The sequence below is a fragment of the Fukomys damarensis genome, unplaced genomic scaffold, assembly GCF_012274545.1.
Source record: "Fukomys damarensis isolate Sample0158 unplaced genomic scaffold, DMR_v1.0_HiC HiC_scaffold_4, whole genome shotgun sequence".
Classification (NCBI taxonomy): Eukaryota; Metazoa; Chordata; class Mammalia; order Rodentia; family Bathyergidae; genus Fukomys; species Fukomys damarensis.
In genome coordinates this window covers 10462662-10480669 of record NW_022900916.1, presented here as the reverse complement: position 1 = coordinate 10480669, position 18008 = coordinate 10462662, and the positions used below count along the sequence as shown (strand labels likewise).

The 18008-nt window shown below is 48.8% G+C and overlaps 1 long non-coding RNA gene across 3 annotated transcripts in view; it reads right to left on the bottom strand.

Annotated features, from left to right (window-relative positions):
- LOC104869034 overlaps nt 1–17012 on the bottom strand; it is a 38431-nt gene extending 21419 nt beyond the window's left edge. For 2 of the 3 annotated variants that reach the window (XR_782170.2, XR_782169.3), the window contains exons 1-4: nt 16830–17012; nt 16354–16571; nt 15963–16116; nt 10626–10776 (exon numbers count right to left, since the gene is read on the bottom strand). This is a non-coding gene — a long non-coding RNA (uncharacterized LOC104869034). Of the gene's footprint in view, nt 1–10625; nt 10777–12424; nt 12839–15962; nt 16117–16353; nt 16572–16829 lie in introns of those variants that run through there. The other variant, XR_782171.2, reaches the window with a different exon arrangement.
- Between the last annotated feature and the right edge of the window lie 996 nt (nt 17013–18008).

The window sequence follows — 18008 nt, the reverse complement described above, 5'->3', positions numbered from 1 at the left end:
CAAGGAAAGGGACGTGAAGGGCCGCAGTTTTACACAGGGTGGTCGTGGTGGGACTCACCCAGAAAGGGACCTCAAGCAGAGGAGCGCAGGAGACAGCTACTCAGGCCCCTGAGGCCGGAAGAGCAGAGGGAAGGTCCAGGTTGGAGCCGCCCCTTCACAGGAGCCCAGGCTGAGCCCGAGATACCAAGGACACCCCTGGGAGTGGGAGGCAGCGTGGCCGGAAGAGCAGAGGGAAGGTCCAGGTTGGAGCCGCCCCTTCACAGGAGCCCAGGCTGAGCCGAGATACCAAGGACACCCCTGGGAGTGGGAGGCAGCAGGGGTCTGGAATCCCGGGAGAAGCTATGGGGGCATCTGTGTGTGTGTCCCCAAGAGTTCATTTCTAATCCATTTCAATCACATGGTCCAAAAAGGTCTACTCTGAATCTTTGGTCTGGAATCCCGGGAGAAGCTATGGGGGCATCTGTGTGTGTGTCCCCAAGAGTTCATTTCTAGTCCATTTCAACCACATGGTCCAAAAGGTGTACTCTGAATCTCAATTTAGTTCAGCTCGTTCCTCTAGGATCTTTGAAACAATAATTTAAAATGTTTTATTAGTCCATCTCTGCAGAACGTAACGATGACATTGCTCATGGCGACTCGGTGAGGGTGCACGAACACATCCGTTCGTTTTGCGTCTCCTTTCCCTCCTTCCCCACTTCCTTCATCGCTTGGTCCCCTTTTCCATTTGCAGAAAGCCTGTCTCCCTGATTCCTGTCATCCATCTTTTATCTCGTCCTTTAAATTATTTATTCTTTGGATCTCTCCTATAAGAGGAGCTATACGTTACAGTCTCAAGGTGCAGCCACTTTCCTACAAATGACTCAGGTTGACCCTTCTGTAAGGAACATCTTGATTATATGTTAGAAGCTAAACTCTCCCAACAATACTCTTTATGTCTTGTCCCAGGACAATTAGGATCTGTGGTCCTTAAATTTTAGTTTGCACAAAAATCACCAGAAACGCTTTTCAAGGTGGGCGGTACTGAGTCAGGCGGAGCTTGGGTTGGGCCGGGAGGACAGGAAGTTCCTATCAAAGGACAGGAAGTTCCTACCTTGAAGCTCCTGGGACCCTAATGCTGATGGCTCAGGGCGGCTCGCTGGTCAGCCTCTCATCGGTCTGGGCATTTCTCACCTCCATTCTCCACGCAAATATTCCACCCACCTCAACAACATTTACTTCATTTCTCAAATCACCCAAAAAAATACACTCTCCCCTCAAAATCCCTGGTGGGAGGGAGAAGTGGGCTGAGCAAGGCCCTTCCTGGGAGCTGCCTCACAGCTGAGTCTGCATTCGCAGCAAAGAGCCTGTCTGTGTCCCTTTCCTTAAGTGCTAATTGCCAGGGCTCCGCACGCCCTCCTGGTGCTCAGATCCCTCCTCTGTGTTCCAGAGGCTCCACATTAAGTGTTAGTGACTCAACTCGTTCCTTCTCCTAAAGCTGACGTGGAAGAGAGGGCAGCTTGCCAACAAAATGACCGCTCTTTCCCGGGGAATTTCGGACAGTGAGGCAGATGGAAAGATTTCTTAGGACCTTGGGGTGAATCACCCAAATACACACCTCAGGCTGCCCACCACACGGCTGGGTCCCAGCACTCAAGTGACGGGTGGCTTGGCCTGAAGTCTCCCCGTGAGCTTGGCCTAGACCTGCACCCCCATCTGCAATCATCCCGCCCACCTCTCTCCTCTCCCAGCCTCCTGCAGTTCCCACCCCTCCACCTCAAAGCTCCTCCCCAACACGGCTCTCAGCCCCGGACCCCTCAGGGCTTCTGGAGGAGGGGACTCCCTGGCCAGCAGCCCCAGCTCCTACAAACCCAGGGCAGGAGGCCTCCGCGTCCCCAGCCCTCCTCTGACTCCACCCAGCATTTCCTCCAGCGACAGCCAAGGGCGGCCACCCTGGGGACCTCAGCCAGGGGCCAAATGAGCCGGCCTTGGCCTTCAGGAAGACAAAGCTGGGCTCTCTCTGCCCCTTCCTGCAAGGCGGAGGCAGCAGACTTCACCGCACGCCTTCCTGGGCTCCGCTCACTTCCCACCTGCCCTGCCCTGTCCTTTCTCCTGCTTCCCCGGGCCTCACCCTCCTTTCAGCCCTTTCCTCGGGAAAGCCCAGGCCTCGAGGGCTGGCGTGTGGACTCAGGTCATCAGGCTCTCCTTCCAGAATCCCTGCGGAGGACCTGTGGACCCGGGAGTTCGTAGTGCTCTTGGCTAAGGGTCCTTCAGCTCACACCGGTCATAAACAGGATGCAGCGCCTCCTGAGCTGACGTAGCCAGCCCCGAGGGACCCCTCCTCGGAGAGCCACCTCCTCAGACCCTGCCCCGGTGGAATCCCGGCCCACTCTGCACAAGTGCGGGACAAACGAGTGACAGTGACACCTCAGGGGCCTCGATGCCAGCACACATCTGACAACAGCTTCATGAGAGATCCTGAACCCCAATTCCAGAACCTGTGAAAGGAGAGATAATAAATGATGATTTCTATTTTTGTTTTGGACACAGGGTCTTACTTTGTAGTCCAAGCTGGCCTTGAACTATGTTGCCCAAATTGGCTTCGCACTCCCTGTGATCCTCCTGCCTCAGCCTTCCAAGTGCTGGGATTTCAGGTGTGTGCCACCTTGTCCAGCAATAAATAAAGACTCTCGTTGTAAACCACTAAGTGTTGGAGTAATTTGTTGCATAGCAATTTAAAAAATAACAAAAAGAGAAACTCAAAATGTTCTAAGTGTGTCACACACGAAACACTCGTGCCAAGCTATGACACACACACTGCTTCATATCCGCACATTACGAAGACAGAACAGGCAGATGGTATAATTGGGAGGATGAAAGAGGGACAAAACGGCCAAAGGGCAAGTGGGAAGGCGGGGAGAGGAAATAAGAGAAAGAAAAAATGTGTAAAAAGGGAAAATGGAGCCAGGGATTTGGCTCACTGTTTCCACTGCCTGCCTTGCAAGCTCAAGGGCCTGAGTTCCATCCCCGGTGCCAAAAAAGGAAAAAATGGAAACAAAGCCTCTGTAAATAGGGAAGGGTGGAGGGGCAAAGGGAGGGCAGGGGGATGGGGAAGAAACAAGAACCAAGACACATCAGGTAAAGGTACAAGATCCCAGTGATGAGTGTGACTGTATTGATTGCTTTAGATGTACCAATAAACAATGGGGGGGCAGGGCTGGGGATTTAGCTCAGTGGTTCTGCCACTTACCTCACAAGCACAAGGTCCTGAGTCTGATTGCCAGTACCAAAAACAAAAAAAAAACAACAACAAAAAAACCCCACCAAGGTATGCAGAAGTTAAGCGCTCAGCAGTGGCAGCAGTGGCTCTAGTTCAGTGAGAAGCACAGGGATAGAAGGAGACGCCCCCCACACTTGTGCCCTCAGCAGCCCCACTGCCTTGCTTCCAGTGTGGGTGCTGCCCTGAGGACAGCAGGTGACCCTGGACCCTAAAACACTTCACTCTCCGTTCTGGCAGCGAAGCACGTGACTTTTGTAGACTGAAGCTCCAGGTCAGGCTGCATCTTTTGACTTAGAGCCAACACTCCCTTCTTCCAGAAAATACATCCCTAAGTTCATAAAACAGCACTGGGGAAAGCGTCCTGCAACAAACTTCGGTTTCCTGCTGCGTGTGTTGGCTCACGCCTGTAATCCCAGCACTCGGGAGGCTGAGGCAGGAGGGTCACTGTGAGTTCGAGACCAGCCTGGGTTATATTGTGAGTTCCGGGTCAGTCTCAATTACATAGTGAGATCCTGTCTCAAAAAACAAACAAAAACAACAGGAAAAACACTTCAGTTTCCTGCCAAGCTGCTGAGGCCTGTCAGTCCCCCGCACGTGCATGAGGAGATCAGGGACGTGGAGACACCAAGCAGTGTGTCCCTTTCATCCCTGCATCCCATGCACTGCACTGCACAGCGCAGGATTTAGATGCCACCTTGTATCGGTGAACACCTCCCTCATTCGGTGATCAGCTCTTTGAGTGAAAGTCCACATGCCCAACTCTCCTGCCCTCTGCCACGCCTTGCACATAATAGGCTCTCCAATGTGTGCGTTTTCCCAGGCATGGTGATTTGTGTCTGCTATTCCAGCTACTCAGGAGGCTGAGGCAGGAGGGCAAATTTCAAGCCAGCCTGGGCAACTTAGTGAAACCTGGTCTGAAAACCAAAAAAGAGGTTCTGAAGCCCACGTGGTGGGAAGACCTGGGCACCCTGGAGCTATCCAGGGAAGGGCGCCAGAGAGGAAGGTGGGAAGGAGAGACAGGAATGCTGCAGTGGGAGGCCCACCCCTAGGTACAGACACAAGCATTTGAAAAGCCACCCAGTTTCTCAGGTGTGAATAAACTATAATAGTACGTAAGATTCTAATGAGATAACTGACATTGTGAAATGGGAAGAAAAGGGGCTAAAAGTGCAGGGAAAGTGAGAAGGGTAGGGGAAGATAATAAGGGAAAGAAAAAAAGTTGGAGAAAATGAAAAGATGGAAATAAAATTTGTAAATGTGGAGGAGGGGGTGAAGGGAGGGCAGGGACAAGGGGAAAAAATGAGAACCAAGACCTGTCATGTAAAGGTACAAGATCCCAACAATGAATGTAACTGTACTGTATCCCTAAAATGTACCAATAAACTCAATGAGGAAAAAAGAAAGAAAGAAAGAAACAAAGAAAACCACCCAGGCAGAAGGAGCGGGCTGCCCTAACTACACACCAGCCTCCCTGCCCAGCAGTTTCCAGTGGAGGGTCTGATGCAGCTAGAAAGACCTGCGTGGAGGCCAGGCACACGCCTACAACCCCAGCTGAGGCAAGAGGGTTGCTGGGGTGGGAGTGGGGGCCTGGAGGGTTTCAGTGGGCAAATAAATTTGGGAACCACTGAAAGGCAGCCCCCTCTGAGATTCACAAAGCACATTAGCATACAAACGATTCTGAGAAAATCCTCTAAGGACCCTTTTGTTAAAGTTTATTAACCAAACTCATGGAACCTGGATCTCCTTTAACTTCCCCCTACAATGCCTGTAACACCCCTCGCACAGGGCATGGGGAGCACGGTGCCTAGGAGCAGAACTAAGCAGAACTAAGCATGCTGTGTGCTGTACCAGTGGTTGTACTGATTTACACGCTTTTAATCTGTCAGGTGTGCGTCAATAAAGCCAGGAAGGCGCTGTGGGAGAGACAGAACTGGGGCTGGTTCCCAGAAGTTATCAGGAGGTCATCTCTGGTGCGTAATGTTCCCTGCTACTCATGGTGCCAGACACAGAGGAGCAGCCGTGGGGTCAGGAGCACATCCTCTCACAAGTTGTCCGGAACTGGGCAGATCTGTGACTGTGCCAATAAGCAGGAAAGGGAAGCAGTGTCCACGCCGGGCTCCCCACGCTCTGCTGGTCTTGCATCTGGAATCAGGGTCCCCACTTCCTTGGAAGGAATCAGCCCCACTGCACTTGTGTCGTGCACACCCTCGTGTCAGGGGTTTTAGAACACGTCGTCCCACCAGACAAGACTCAGCCCGGGTAACACTCCCCTGCTCCCCAGCCACGCGGCGCCGATGACAGTGGTGCCTGCATTCGCAGAGCTACTGTGAAGGCCAATGAGTCACTTTGTGCACACACTTGGGACAGCGTCTGGCACGGCCAAGAGACTGAGCGAACATTTTCTTTTCTTTTTTCTGCTGTACTGCGGATCGAACTCAGGACCTTGCACTTGTGAAGCAGGCGTGGGACCACTGAGCTAAATCCCCAGCCCCAAACATTTTCAGTTATGTATGTTGGGACAGGAAGAACTTCAGCGACTTCTACACTAAACATCAAATTCCTTGAGACCAACCCTGGTCTTTTTCCCATTGTGATCTTCATCTATTACTCCTTTTGACAGGATGCATTGATAAAATGGCTGGGTGGATGGGTGGGAGACAGAGGACACAGACAGGACTTTGAAGTACCCTGGTTAAAAGCAAACGGGCAGCTGAAATATTGGAGACAAAAAGGGAAAAGAAAGCAAAAATGGCTAACCAAAAGAGCAAGCCACTGCGCTCCCTGAAATAAGGAAGCGGATGTGTGGCCATCAGGGTGGGACCCCAGCAGGCTGCTTTGTCTGTGGAGCAGCCAGCTTGCTCCTTGGCTCCTCTTTTTCCTTTCTTCCTTCACAGGGATTAAACTTAGGGTTTTCACACCAAGTTACATCCCTAGCCTTTTTAAAAATATTTTTATCTTGAGACAGTGTCTTGCTAAATTGCTAAGGTGCCAAGTTGCCTGGGCTGAGTCTGAACTTGCAGTCCTCCCAGCTCAGCCTCCCAGAGTGTGAGATTGCTGGCATGCACCTCCAAGCCTGGCTATGTGTTTCTTTCCTACAATAAAGTGTCATTTTACTTTTGCTTCAGAGCTAGTCTTGCATATGACTTCCATCTCACACAGGCAACTGCCCCCTCCACCCAGTGACGGACGGGTAGACGGATGGGTGGATGACTCAACAATGCCGTCCCCATTTTGGAAGCTCCTAAGGGTGTCTTCATGGGCTTGGCCTAGCAGCATCTCTCCTTCCCTTCCAGCCACCATGGCCAGAGCAAGCCTGCTCATTCTTTCTACTCAAGCATCTGTGTCCTCGCCTGAGAAAGGACAGAGCCACTCCTAGTACCCAGAGCCATGACCGTAAGGCCTCCCACGGCTCAGCATTTCCCTTAAGTCTTAAACACTTGATCTTAAAGATGAACAACTTTTTCTTTGGCGAAAGATCCACCTCCCTACTTCCTATCATCTGTCTTCTATTTTGCTCTTTGTACTTTGGGAATCAAGGGATGGAAGGAGGGAGGAGAGGGGAAAGGAATGAGAAAACAATTAAGATGTATCCTGTGCATCACCAGCTCCCCACAAGGAATGTGATCATTATGTACCGCACACACGAACTAATAAAACGTTTTCAAGTTTTTAAAGATTAGCAATATTTTTGTTTCATACCCTAATATATGCTCACTTTTGCAGTGTTTTAACATTCTTACCAACGGTACAGCGGTGTTCCAAAGTCCACTGCTTCCACCCTGTGGCTTCCAGCCCACTGCGTTCCGATGACAGCTTTTGGCCACTCCGGTTGCAGAGCTGGGCCCTCCCACGTGCTCTCACAAAGAGGTGTTAGGGTTTCTAGGGGAGAGCGGGATTTCACTCTGATGCCTTTTTCTGGTTTTCAAATCTGTCCACAGCTCCCTCTGGGTGGCGCCTCTGAGGGGCACACATCACCCTGTCCTCAGTCCCTGTGCTTTCCTCCACACCAGACCGCCTGCCTACCTGAGAGGATCTCGCTGTCAACAACTGAAGGAAAAAGTCTGGGCCTAAAGGAATCTTAGACTGCACAGGAGAATTCAGACACGTTCTAAGGCCCAGACCTGTATTTGCCCTCCCTGACCCGACAGTGAGGCCATCCTCTCCCTCCTTCCTCCCACAGGAAGAACGGGGCTGTCCATCCCCCAGCTTTGCGAAGCTGCCAGAGCCCTGCTGTGAGGCTCAGCCAGGAGGAAAGATGTCGGGAAGCCCCTCCAGCGGAGGCTGGGTGCGAGGAGTAATCTTCCTGGGACTCCTGGAGTCAAAGACCTCACAAGAGGCAGAATCTGAGAATTTCTGCTTTCAACCAAGATGGAGAACAAAGGCTGGATTTACCCTGGTTCATAAAACAAAACTGAAAAAATGAAGACAGAAAAAACATGAAACTATAATTTTTAAGGCAGTGGACATACAAACAAAACAAAACAGAGCAAAACAATGATCCACAGCCTGGTGTGGTGCTGCACACCTGGAATCCCAGCATACTGGGAGGCTGAGGCAGGAAGACTGCAAGTTGGAGCCCAGCCTGGGCAACTCAGCAACTTAGTGAGACCCTGTCTTAAAGTAAAAAACACTAAAAAAGGCTGGGATGTAGCTCAGTGCAAAGGGCTGAGCTCAATCCCTAGTCGTGCAAAAGAGAAGGAGGAAGAGGAGAAGGAGAAGGAAGAAGGGAGGAAGGAAAAAAAAAGAAAAGGAAAGGAAAATGATCCCTTAGAGGTAATTTTTTTTAATGAAGCTAAGGGAACTTGAGGGATTCTTGGAGTTAAAGACAGGAAGCTAAAACACCAGGGAGACAGAAAAAGATAGAGACAGAGCCGCCAGAGATCTGCAGGGGGTTTTTCTTGAGTGTTCTGCGGAGCACTGATGAGAGCACACGCAGAAGCATTCGCTGTGAGGGTGAAGGGAAGGCGCACCCCGAATGTCACAGGCAGCGGACCAACGCCCACCCTGCCGCCGATGAGGACACACAACTCACGAGATACGCGGAAGAGGCGAAACGATGAACAATTAACCCTAAATTGAAGACAGTTCTGGCTCCATCTAACAAATCTCAGAAACAAGCCCTGAAGGGGAAAAAATGAGAACCAAGACCTGTCATGTAAAGGCACAAGATCCCAGTGATGAATGTAACCGTACTGTGCACCTAAAATGTACCAGTAAACTCATGAGGAAAAAATAAATAAATAAAAACAAGCCCTGAAATGATCAAACCGTCCCAAGGAATTAACTGCATCCCAGAACAAAGCTCAAGAATATTTATAAAAATACCCACAGCCCATCAAAGTCAAATTTATAATATCTGGCATCCTACCAAAAATTACTAGACATACAAAGAACAGAAAACCACGATCCATTATAAAGAGAACAATCATCAATTAAAGTCAACCCAGAGTAGATCCAGATGTTAGAATTAGCAGAAAAGAGTATTAAAATAGTGATAGCTATCTCCCACGTGTTCAGACAGCTAGAGCAAGTACTGAACGTTTCATATCGAAATGTGGGAGATATGTTTAAAAGGCCTAAGTTGAATGAGAAAATATTCGGAATTAAAAATACATTAGATGGAATTATAAATTAGATTAGAAGCTACTTTTTTAAAAAAAAAAGATTAGTAAACTCAAAGACACAGCAGTCAAAGTAAAACACACGGAGATGATACACTCAAAAATAACATCACTGACCTGTGGGAAAACATCAGGCAGCCCAGTATGTATGTGACCATAATCTCAAAAGAGATAAGGAAGAGCAGAAAAAAATAGATATTCAAAGTGGGAAACTCTCAAGATTTGATAAAAATTATAAACAGACCCAAAAGTTCAATAAACCCTGAAAACTATACAGAGGCATGTGATAACTACATTTCTGAGAACCAGACTGAAAGAGGAAAAAGAGGAGCAAAGATAAATGCTTTGACAAATTTTTTGTTGGAAACAACGTGCATGAGACAAGGAAGGAAGGTGTTGGAAGTACTGAAGGAAAAAAAAACTGTCCACACTTTGTGAAAGTATCTGTCAAAAATGAAAGTGAGGAGTCAGGGGTGTAGCTCAGTGGTTCAGGGTCAGCCTAGCATGTGAGAGGCCAGGGTTCGATCCCCAGCACTACAAATAAATCATACATACATACACTCTGAGTTGAATTAATGTGTCTTCAGGAGGTCCACACTGCAAAAAAAGATAAAGGAAATTCCTCTGGAAGGAAAATGATGCCCAATGGGACAGACAACAACAAAACTCAAAGCTGATCGTGGCTGTAAATGTAAAAACTAAAAGTATTTTCTAGAAATAAACAAAAAGAAACATTTTACAGCCCTGTATTAGGTGAAGATTTCTTTCTTTCTTTTTTTTGTTTTTTGTTTTTTGAGACAGGTCTCAATACACAGTTCAGGCTGGCCTCACTGTGTAGCCCAGGCTGTCCCCAAACTCACAGCAGTTCTCCTGCCTCAGCCTCCAAGGTGTTGGGATTATAGACATGTGCCATCATGCCTTGCACGTGAGGATTTCTTAACTGTAATACTCAATGTACAATTCATAATGAAAATATTAGTAAATCTGACTTTGTTAAAAATAAAAACTTCTGCTTTTTAAAAGATTTTTGTTTGTTTTTGAGACAAGCCCTCACTGTAACCCAGGCTGGCCTTGAATTCGAGATCCTCTAGGCTCAGCCTTCCAAGGATTATAGGCAGGCCCCACCACAACCACAGCTTTGAAAGATACTCAAAAATGAAAAGATGTCACGGATTGAGAGAAATATTTAGAAATCACATAGCCAAAAAGATTTCTATCCCAAAATATATAACGAACTCTCAAAATTCAGTAATGGTAGTACAAAACCCCAGAAAGGGATATGAGTCAATGACAGAGCAGTTGCCCAGTAGGCACAAGGTCCTGGGTTCAAATCTCAGCAGTGCAGGGGAAAACACACAAATCACTACATTAAAAACAGGCAGAAGATCTGAACACGCACATCACCAAAGATCTACAGATGGCAAATAATCACTTGCTCAAAAACGTGTTCCACAGAATCAGTCATCAGGGAAATACAAATTCAAACCACCGTAAGATATAATGATACACCTATAAGATGGCTAAAATTAAATTTTAAAGAGTAAGCATACTGAGACTGATGGAGTGTAAAGAAACTGGAATTAACCTACACTGACAGGCCGACGTGAAATGATGTAAAATGGAATGCTACATTAGAAAACACGACAAACATTTCTCAAAATGGTAAGCCTACTCCTACCACTGACCCAGCAATTTCACCCCTAAGCACATAGTCAAGAGAGAAGACGGTGCACTTCTACACACAGTACCTGCATATGAGTGTCCATGGCAGCTTCACTTATGATATCCACTAGGAAGCAGCAACTCACACAGTCGACAGCTGACGAATGGATAAACCAACCTGGTTATATCCAAGCAATGGAATAGTACACAGCAATGCACATGATGCCATTGGTGAATCTGAAAAAGAAAACAACCAATGCTGACTGAAAGCAGCCAAATAAACACACATATAAACTCTATTATGAAGTTGCTTTAAGATGCAAACTATATTAACAAAGTTAATCAGTAGTTTGGGGATCAAGGCATGGGGTAAAAGAAATTACAAAGTGCATTAGGTCCACCTCACCCCACAAAGAATGGCTGCTATCAAGAAATCACACAATAACAAATGTTGGTGGGGTTATAAGGAGAAAGGAACCCTTCTCCATTGTTGGTGGGAGTGCAGACTGGTGCACCCACTATGGAAGTCAATATGGAGATACCTCAAAGAGCTGGGACTACAGGTTCCATTTGACCCAGCCATCCCTCTGCTGGGTATCTTTCCAAAATAATTAGAAGAATCATATCACAGAGATATATGCACACCCATGTTTATAACGGCACAGTTTGTAATAGCTAAATCTTGGAAACAGCCCATTTGCCCATCAGTTGGAGACTGGATAAAGAAGATGTGGTTTTTCTATAAAATGGAATACTACTCAGCCATAAAGAATGAGAAATTAGATTCACTCATAGGAAAATGGATACATATTGAGGATATACTCCTAAGTGAATACATAAATCACACATGTGTAAATATTGAATAGTTTCTCTGGTGTGAAAAACTATAATAATACAAAAGATCCTAATGGTATAATTGACAATGTGAAATAGGAAGAAAAGGGCTAAAGGTGCAGGGAAAGTGGAAAGGGTAAGGGAAAGGTAATAAAGGAAAAGAAAAAAATATGAGAAAATGAAAAAATGGAAATAAAGTGTTTGTAAATGGGGAGGGAAGGAGGGGGTGGAGGGAGGAGGAGGTGGAGGCAGGGCAGGGACAAGGGGAAAAAATGAGAACCAAGACCTGTCATGTAAAGGGTATACCTAAAATGTACCAATAAATTCAATGAGGGAAAAAAAAGTGCATTAGGAAGTTTTTATGGGTGGATATGTTCGTTATCTAGATTTGGGTCATAATTCCAGGCCAAATCTGTAAGTCAGAACTTAGGAACGTGTGCTCTTTAAAATGTGTCTCAAACAAAAAACTGTGCCTCATAATCACAAATCATTTTTACCTCAATGAAACTGTTAAAAATTGACAAGACAAAAGGAATAAATGACTTCTTGGTCAAACCAGAAAAAGTAAGAAAAGGGATAAAGAGGAAATTAAAATAAACAATAAACACACATAAAAGTGAAAATAATCAATTACTATGAAATATAAATTAACTGAATTGATCCATTAAAAGATAGAGAACATCAGGTTGGCTGCAAACAAATCCAGTTAAGTAATATGTACTGGTATTTTTTTTAAAAAAAGAGGTAAAACAAATGATAAAAGTTGAAAATAAGGGAGTAAGTAGGAGATACCAGGCAAATGCAAGTAAAGGGACAGTAGACAAGCATGTTAATTGGAACAAAAAAGGAAATCCACTATGTACAAACTTTCCTGATCCAGGAAATTAAAAATTTAATAAATGAATCATTTGTCTTGGATAGGAGCTAATGCTTTGGGTACTTACTAACATGATTTTTATATTAAATACAGTCCATGAGGGGTCTATGCTGACTTTTAAATTGTTAGTCTAAATTATCACTTTTTCACAAGTGTGTAGCCTTACTTGGTGGTTCTTCAGATCAGTGCTTGCACAGAGTGAAACGGTGGATCCCGGGGATTTTCATCTTTAATTCCTGAGGATAATGTTGCCTCTAAATTACTAAGAGTCTTTGGGCTAAATCAGGACTTGTAATACGACCCATCGGTTATATGAGCATATTCTTATGTAGAAAAAGATGGAAGGGTGCTCCCTTACTGTCGTTATTTTGCTGATCACTGGTGGCCACCAGATACAACAAATCTTGGACAAGAAGCACATCTTGGATTCCCTTCCCCAGAGGAAGTAGGGTCCTGGCCCCTTCGGATTGTCCTGGGCCGGGTGTGTTCCGCTGGTGTTCCGTGCTCTCCTACTGGCCCAGGGTTCTGGTCAAAGTTGGAAGAGGGAGCCGTCCTGAGGGCCCCTCAAGTGAAGTCCCAGTCCTGCGCCTGGGGGATGTGAACAGGGGCTCTCAGAACTCAGCTTGCCGGAGTCTGCCAGGGCTGAGGAGGCTCGCAGGCAGGTCTGGGCCTGCGGGGCAGGTGCATCCTAAATTCCCAGCAGCGGCTGTGGGGAGCAGGGGCCCGGACGCTTCCTGTCCGCTTCCACCCTCCTTCCTTCACCTTTCCGTCTTGTCTCCCGGCTGTAGGAGCCACAGTGGGTGCCTGGTGCCTTCCCCCTCCCTCCTTTCCCAGAGGCGGGCGGATCCTTCGCAGGTCTCCCTGGGAACCGCCTGGGACCAGGTGACACGCGGGACACACGGAGCACGCTGGAGCGCTGCCCAGGGACTCGGCCAGCAGGCAGAGGGGTCCGGCCCTCAGCCTCAGCCTCAGCCTCGCCCAGGGGGAGAGGGAGCCACGGGCACAGCGGCGTTCCCAGGGCCAGCTCCTGTTGCCTCGCTCTAGGCGGATTCCCTCCTGCCCGCTTCCCTTCCGCTCAATTAAGGAAACGCGGGACACACGGAGCACGCTGGAGCGCTGCCCAGGGACTCGGCCAGCAGGCAGAGGGGTCCGGCCCTCAGCCTCAGCCTCAGCCTCGCCCAGGGGGAGAGGGAGCCACGGGCACAGCGGCGTTCCCAGGGCCAGCTCCTGTTGCCTCGCTCTAGGCGGATTCCCTCCTGCCCGCTTCCCTTCCGCTCAATTAAGGAAAAAGGAAGGGAGAAGGATCCTGACCCTGGAGCAACCTGGATGCTGATTTCACCCCCAGCGCCGCGTGTGCGCCTGGCCAGCGGCCCTCATTGACTCCCAGCTCCGCAGCCCTCGCGCCCTGCCTGGAAATACCCGAGCATCTTCAAAGCAGCTGCAGGTTAAATTTAGCCCTGCAAACCAGGACACCGCAGCAGCACGGAGGGACCGGTGCGGTCATCGCAGGTGTAGGGTAACGCAGGTGCAGGTGTAACGCCTGCCTACCTGGCTCGCCCGGGGAGAGCCCCGCTGCCCCGATCTCTGCAGGCTGGGGCGGCCTAGCCCCTCGGGGCCACACTGCCGCCCTGTGGGCATTTGTCACACCGCAGCCGGAGAAGAAGGAAGCCTAGGCCCCAGGCAATCTTACACTCAGCCCAGGCTGTGGACGCATCTCTCCGCCCCCTTGCTGGGCCTCCCCTGTCACCTCTTGGGTCCGTCTGGGCTCTAAGCGAGCTCAGAGAAAAAGCAGTGGACGCTGTGCTTACCAGGAGCGTGGAAGTGGAGAAATCAGGGCGAGGCCGGGCAGAGGGAGCAGGAGAGGGAAAAGACCTGGGGTAGACAGGGAGAGGGGCAAGAAACAGGCACAGGCGCCAAGAAGACACAGACAGAAGAAGAGAAGGACGAGAAAGAAAAGAGGAGCGGAGGGAGCGAGTCGGAGAAAGCGAGCAGGGCACAGCCTCCTGTCCGGACAGCACCCTGCAGATGGGCGGGCAGGAGAGAGCCGAAACCAAACCGATTTAATGCACCTCGATTAATAACTGCAAAAAAAAAATGTCTTCAAGGAGGCAAACGACACAAGAGAGAATGAGCAAAGATGTGAGGAGAAATGCCAAGCGGCTAACCCAGGGATAGGTGCCCACGTTCCCCAGTAGCTTGGGAAGTGAGATTATTACTTTTCTCCTCCTGGGCAGAATCGTCAAGCCGCTCACCCACCGCGGGCAGAGGTTCCTTCCTCACGGACGTCACCCCATCTGCCGCTCGCCAGCCCGTCTCCCTGCTCCACTCCTGGGACTCTGCCCTCGACATAATAAGAAACCACGGCCCAGAGAGGCTGAGGTGGCAGGGCTCATAAACAGCCGAGCCAGGACTCCAGCTGTGGGCTCTGCCTGTGACACCTCTGTCCCTCCTGGCAGGAGCGCGGCCAGAGAAAGGCCGGGCTGCCTGGGAGGAGTCTCCAGCCCTGAGGACCACCACAAGCAGCTCTGCCGCAGACCCTGCCGACCCTCGGTGTCCACCAGTGTGGTCCCAATCACTGGGCCCAGGAGGCTGGTAAAAATAAAGCTTGATCACGAGGAAAGAAAATAAAAGTTTTTTAGTAGCCATCTAATGACCACTCGTAGTCACTCAATAATAATAGTCAATAAGTAAATGGACAGTGGTAGCTCTCAGGGACTCCGCCCCTCCACTGCCTCTCCTAAGGCAGCTGTGCCATCCATGTGCCCCCTGTCGTCCTGTGAGTTAAAGGCTTGGTCCCACAGCGGCACTTCTGGGAGGTAGGGGAAGAGGTGAGGCCTGGAGGGAGGTCTTCAGGTCACTGGGGCTATGCCACAAAGGGGACAGTGGGCACCCAGCCTCTTCCTTTCTTCCACCTCTTGGCTCTGAGGTGAGGGTGTGGCTCTGCTGTGTACTCCACCATGACGCAGACTCAGAGCAACTGAGACCTCTAAAGCTTCAGGCTGAGATGAACCTTTCTAAGCTGACTGTCCCAGAGCCTTATACTGACAGAAAGCTGATTGACACATTTACCTCTAGTGACAAAAAAAAAAAGCAACTGGAAGGCCAGACTGGCTTTTGGCTCAAGCTGGAACTCGACAGGCTCTAAATGGGGAGCCTGTGGAGGTTGACCTTGAATTCTCTAGTTACAGATTCTCACAGATTTCCGAGCCACCAGAGGGAGCCTCATGAGGAAATACTAAAGCTAACTGTTCCAGCAGGAGGAGACCCAGGTCTACATCACAAGACTCAACGCCAGGAATTTTCCTTTATGTCTTCCAAAGGGGAGCGCCATGACTCTGAGGGATCTGGGCCACGGGCCTGGAGTCACCTGCTGCCTTTCTGCTCTCCTTGGGGCAGCCTGCCGGCCAACAAGGGCCCAAGAGGAAGGCACAGTGGGGTGAGGAGAGTCCCGTGAGAGTCCTTGATCTCTGGGGCCATGTAAAGAATGATCCCCAGACAAGTGTAAAATAAGGTGCGCTTATTTGCTGTGGGTCAGGGACACAGGGTCTTTCACGGGACTGCAGGCCAGGTGCTGGTGGAGACCACAGCCATCTCCGGGCCGCACTCACAGAGCCTCAGGGCTCACTCACGGGTCAGGCCCGGCGAAGTCCTGCAGGCTCTGGCCAGAGACATCAGTCTCTTGCCACCTGGACGTCCACACAGGGCCACTCACCACAGACAGCTTGGTCCTGGACATAGGGTGAGGGACGCAGTGAGCACAGGCAAACAGCAGGAGCCATGGTCCTTCTGCAGCCTAGTCTTGGAAGCGATATTCCTTCATCTTTGTGGTATTCTCTCAGGAGCAAATCTCTAGGTTCAACTGTACTCTGGGGAAGAAAATTACACAGCTGAAACGGGCCAAAGGTCACCCAGTTCCATTTTAGAGACTGCCTCCTATGACACAATTTGAGCCCCTAGAGCCAGCCGTGCCTGAAGCCAGATTCCTCTTGGTCTTTTCACTTGTGAGAGGTAATACATTCTGTCTCCTATAAAATCAGTTCAAGCTGGGCTCCTGCCATGGCTTCTGCAGCCCCCAGAGCCCTCCCCGTCACACTGGTACACACACTAAAGGCAAAGCCGAGTGGTAGACGGGAGGTCCTCAGAACACACTTCTCCAGGAGTGGATGCAGAAACCAAGCAGAACGCTTAATATCCCGTATGCTCCTTGATGATATTTTTGGAATTATTCTGCCTGGTTACAAAACTCCAGCATTCTGAGATTCTTCTCAGCTAATTTAGCATGGCTGTGTCGGTGTGAAAGGATGCCAAAATCAGAGTTTTCCTGCCAAAAATGACAGTGAATAGAATTAGACCATCAGGAGTGCAATTAGTTTAGACATGCTATTAACACCCCACCACGAACACAGAAGGAAAATGGAAAGTTAAAAGAAAAATAAATTTAGCTCAGTTCATGGCAAACAATAAGATAAATTTCTACCCCAAATTTGATTTTTTTTTGTTTGCAATGCCAATTAAGTGAAAATAATATCTATATGCAAATTTTTATAACCCCATACATAACACCAGAAAGATGACAAACCATGACTAATAAACTGTACTGCGGATGATACGGAGACAAGAACTTTTCCCTTCTTCACCCATCCTGAACATGCGTTTGCTGCGGTGTACAATCACGGCTGGTGTCCCAGATACGCAGCCCAAGAGGGAAAAGCCAGATGTGTTGAATACTTGATAAATATTTCATCTGTGTATTTGCTGTCAAAAGCACACCAGGGTGGTGACAAATATGGTGAATGTTTCATTTTTAGAAATTATTATAGTAAAAGACACACTTCCATGACTCCCTAGAAAATGTCCCCTCCTTTGGACACACTACCCCATCTTCTTGCAGTTCTGGAGTCCGCTTTCCAGAGTGTCCTTACGAGGTGCGATGAAAAACACAGAGAACGGCTACTACTGAGCGCCATCCAACAGAAAAGCAGCCACATGAAAACATCGCGATGTGTCCTCATCCACCTTATTCGCTGGATCTGGCACTGGGCATCTTCTGGTTCTTCCCAAATTCAAAACGACGTGAAAGGGAAACATTTGTAATCAGTTGAGGACGTCAAGACAGGCATGAAGTACAACTAAAGACGCTCCCAAAAGAGGACCCCAGAGCCGCCTCAGAAAGTGACAAGAATGGTAAGTGTGTTCGAGGCGAGGGTATTTTGAGGATTTGTGGCAGTGCGGCATTTACTACAATAGATTTCAAGAACATGAATACACCATATTTTTATCACACCTTGCACTGTTTTTAAAGAATGTTCTCAGTAATTATGTTTTTAACAAAACATCCTCATGAACCAGCATTTTCCATTTTCCTCTAGATCAGGAGCTATTAGACTCCTCTGCAGCTCCTGGGGTTTCTGCCTCAGTTGGCCTGAGGTGAGGGCCCAGAATGTACATTTCTAACAGGACTCCAGGGGATGCAGCCGCCACCATAGGAACCAACACCCAAAGCTCCCTCCCTCGGACCCTTGGCTCCAGACTCTCCCCTTTTCCAGGCACTGCCTACTCTGAAACTGGCCTCCAGTTTTCCCAACCCTGACAGCCCTCCGAACACCGTGCCATCAGCTTGAGCGGGCTGCTGATCGAGGACGGCATGCAGACTTCCCAGTCTCTATTGGAAGGATGTTTAAGTTTTGCTTTACAGAGCAGGGATTCCTGTTTACAGCATTACCTCATAGCAGCTAGAACACTTGCAGGGCTTAAAATG